Raw genomic sequence first — 4,587 nt, 5'->3', positions numbered from 1 at the left:
TAAAGTAATGCATATTTAGAGGGGGGTAAGTTTAAAGTATTGAAAATTAAGAGAAGAGACGGGGGAGGGGGGGGGGAATTGAAGAGGAGTAAGAATAAAAGAAAGGAAAAAGAAGCAAGAGAGGGAAGAGAGGGGACCTGTGAGTCCATTGGAGATGAGTGAGTTGACTGAGAGGCAGCAGGGAAACCAGAGAGCTAAGCATAGAGGGCTAGTATGAGGGGAGGACCATAGTGTATTGAGAAGTAGGAGAAGGGTGGGGGTTAATATATAGGGAGGGTAGGGTAGTCAGGGAGTAAGGGGAGGTGAGGGGATGTGAGGCGAGGTATTAGGTCCGTGCTTCAAGGATTTAGATAGGGCTTTAACGCATAGTGAGGGAGAGAGAAAAGGCAAGGGCTACGCAAAACTAGGGGTATTTAATGAGGAGTTTCAAATAAGGAGTATAAAAAGAAGGGGGGGCGGCCGCGCGGGGTTGGTGGTTAGAAAAGTCATTTAAAATTTTTTTAAAATTGAAGAAGACAAATAGGGAAATAGAAAAATATAGGGAAAAAGGTGATATAGAAAATAGGGAAAAAAATTAAATAGGTGCTATAGAAAAATATAAAAATTTAAATAGGGAAATAGAAAAACATAGGAAAAAAGGTGATATAGAAAAATAGAAAAAGGTAATATAGAAAAAAGGTAATAAAAATATGAAAAAGGTAATATATTGAAAAAAAATAGGAAAATAGAAAATTATAGGGAAATAGAAAAATAGGAAAAAAGGTAAATAGAAAAAATAGAAAAGTAGGAAAATTAAGGAAATTAAAAAGGTTTTTAGAAATAGGTAATTAGGGAGGTTAGGGAAAAAGGAAAGCATAGGAAGGTAGGAAAGGTAGGAAATTAGGTAGTGTAAAGGATTGAGAGTTTTGATGTAAAAAGGGGGGTGGGGGGGGGAGGAAAATTAGGGGAAATTTTAGAGGGTTAGGGGAATTAGGGAGTGTAATTGGAGAGAAAGGACAAAGAGTGTAAATGTAAGGAAGAAAGGGGGGGCGGGGGGGAGGGGAAAAATGTAAAGTGAATGCTAAGGAAGAAATGAATAGGAACTGTGCGTGTGTGTGTGTGTGTACCCGCCTTTGCCCCAGTAGAGTACATCACACAAGGTGAGACAATAGGTCATCACCGAGTGTGATGACCTACTATCTACTCGAAAAGGGAAAGAAGTGTGTGTAAATTAAGTTTAAGATGTGGAAATGAGTTTGAGGCAATGTAGTTGTGGATAATTTTATTGATTCTGTGGGGAAGGAAGCCGTTGTCCTTGCAAATGCCAATAAGTAACGATAAATGAAAAAAGGCATCAAATTCATCAAAGAATGAGTAAAGGATAGGGAGAATAAAGGTTAGGCAGACTTTGTAAGATGATGAAAAAGGTCAGTTTCTATGGCAGCAAATAAGGGAGATGGTGGGAAAATTGAGGAGTTTTTTCTTGCAAACAAATGTGGAAGAAAAATCTCCAAGAAAAGGGGGGGAGAGGGAGATGTGAGTGTTTAAAAAGGTGCAAGAGAGTCCAATGAGATTTTGGTTGGTGTTGATAAAGGAGGAGTTTAAGCTACATTTGAGGGAGATGATGTGAAGAGGGTAGATGGTAAGGGGGTCCTATTTTTGTGACCTTTTCTATGGTAGTTTTAGAATGTTTGTTGCTTCACATTCTTTACATTCTCCCTTCCTTCAAATTTAAGATCTTCAAAAAGGTTCACAAGGGCTGAGTCCATGTGTGACCAAGGGTAGAATCCTCAATGAATGAGCAAATCCATCTCCATTTACACAATTTAGAGTTATGCAAAGCATCATACAAGCAAGAGCTCATACCGGTGGTAATAGTGGGAGGTTTTCTACAATGATTTTCTTGGAAGTTGAACTGAGGCATAGTGGTCATTCAGGCCACCCTTTGGTAGTGGCATTGCAATTGACTACGTGCTTTTTGTAGAGTCTTGGTATTTTTGCTACATGTGTAGCCTTTGGAGGTCACGTTGAGGAGCATTCACAAGAATCGAAGGTCTAGACAACTCCCATTAGGCATCTATCTACCATCTTGGTCTATCTCAATGTGTCTTCTTGGTCTAGCATGATCATGGGTTGTAACAAGCAAGACGAGGATGCATCGGCTTTGGATTTGTATGCTTGGATGTCATGGTAAGGCATCCAATAGTATAGCCTTGCATGATGGAAGAAGGGAAGCAAGTTTAAAGTAACTTTAGGAAACAATTCTAAAGTTTTAAAGATTTTGTCTTTGAGTTTGATTTCTCTATGGGGAACCACGTTGGTGGACATGTACACAAAATGTGCATTGCATGTTTTTAATGTGCTTACATGGAGTACAATGATCTTGGGGTATTTCGAACAAGAAGAAAGTGAGTAAACCTTTGGCTTTTATGTGCAAATGGAGGTGCAAGGTCTGTTGCCAAGTAGCTTTACCTTTGTTGCCATCTTGAAAGCATGTGGTAACACAACTTTGGATACCATTATCAAATTAGCAAGGTTGCTTTTGAGATCCCATGTTGAGACCCAGGGGAGCGGGTCTCTAGCTCCATCATAGACGGGTCAGGTTACTCGTGTCACTTATTTCCATGCCCAACTTCATACACATGTTGATATACCTACATGTGTTGAGGCATGGATTCATTTTGACCCAAACTAGAAACACGTTGAAAGGTTGATATCATGAGCATGGGATACTTATTGTCACAAGTCAAGAGTGTCTGTGTCCCTATCCTTTACTCATGCTTTGATGAATTTGATGCCTTTTTTCATTTATCGTTACTTATTGGCATTTGCAAGGACAACAGCTTCCTTCCCCATAGAATCAGTAAAATTATCCACAATTACATTGCCTCAAACTCATTTCCACATCTTAAACTTAATTTACACACACTTCTTTCCCTTTTCAGGTAGATAGTAGGTCATCACACTCGGTGATGACCTATTGTCTCACCTTGTGTGATGTACTCTATTGGGGCAAAGGCGGGTACACACACACACACACACACACACACTTCCTATTCATTTCTTCCTTAGCATTCACTTTACATTTTTCCCCTCCCCCCCCCCCCTTTTCTTCCTTACATTTACACTCTTTGTCCTTTCTCTCTCATTACACTCCCTAATTCCCCTAACCCCCTAAAATTTCCCCTAATTTTCCTTCCCCCCCCCCCAACCCCCCTTTTTACATCAAAACTCTCAATCCTTTACACTACCTAATTTCCCTACTATTAAAGAAAAATTTCCCCCTATTTTCCTATATTCCTTATTTTCCTATCTTCTCTATTTTCTAATTACACAATTTTCCTATTTTTCCTACCTTCCTATGCTTTTCTTTTTCCCTAACCTCCCTAATTACCTATCTTTCTAAAAACCTTTTTAATTTCCTTAATTTTCCTACTTTTCTATTTTTTCTATATTACCTTTTTTCCTATTTTTCTATTTCCCTATAATTTTCTATTTTCCTATTTTTTTCAATATATTACCTTTTTTATATTTTTATTACCTTTTTTCTATATTACCTTTTTCTAATTTTCTATATCACCTTTTTCCCTATGTTTTTCTATTTCCCTATTTAAATTTATATATTTTTCTATAGGACCTATTTAATTTTTTTCCCTATTTTCTATATCACCTTTTTCCCTATATTTTTCTATTTCCCGATTTGTCTTCTTCAATTTAAAAAAAATTTTAAATAACCTTTCTAGCCACCACCCTCGAGCGGCCGCCCCCCTCTTTTTATACTCCTTATTTGAAACTCCTCATTAAATACCCCTAGTTTTGCATAGCCCTTGCCTCTTCTCTCTCCCTCATTATGCGTTAAAGCCCTATCTAAATCCTTGAAGCACAGACCTAATACCTCGCCTCACATCCCCTCACCTCCCCCGACTCCCCGACTACCCTACCCTCCCTATATATTAACCCCCACCCTTCTCCTACTTCTCACTACACTACAATCCTCCCCTCACACTAGCCCTCTACGCTTAGCTCTCTGGTTTCCCCGCTGTGCACTCTCTGCTTGCTCCGCAGCCTCCTCAGTAGCCCTCCCTCCTCCTGCGCCACCTTCCCCGCTTACCTACACTTATTGCCTGTGACTGCTCCTGCTCTACTCCACGCCCACACTACTCTAATACTAGCCACTATCTTCCATTGCAACCTCCCATAATCCTCTTCTCTCCTCCGTTAGCTGGTCAATGTAATCTGCAGGCCACACACTTCCTATTCATTTCTTCCTTAGCATTCACTTTACATTTTTCCCCTCCCCCCCCCCCCCCCCTTCTTCCTTACATTTACACTCTTTGTCCTTTCTCTCTCATTACACTCCCTAATTCCCCTAACCCCCTAAAATTTCCCATAATTTTCCTACCCCCAACCCCCCTTTTTACATCAAAACTCTCAATCCTTTACACTATCTAATTTCCCTATTATTAAAAAAAAATTTCCCCCTATTTTCCTATATTCCTTATTTTCCTATCTTCTCTATTTTCTAATTACCCTATTTTCCTACCTTCCTATGCTTTCCTTTTTCCCTAACCTCCCTAATTACCTATCTTTCTAAAAACCTTTTTAATT

This window comes from Dipteris shenzhenensis, chromosome 33, assembly GCF_047967505.1.
Source record: "Dipteris shenzhenensis isolate YYH24624 ecotype China chromosome 33, Dip_SZ_1.0, whole genome shotgun sequence".
NCBI classification, from domain to species: Eukaryota; Viridiplantae; Streptophyta; class Polypodiopsida; order Gleicheniales; family Dipteridaceae; genus Dipteris; species Dipteris shenzhenensis.
The sequence above is the reverse complement of the archived record's forward strand: the minus strand, read 5'-3'. Positions refer to the sequence as shown.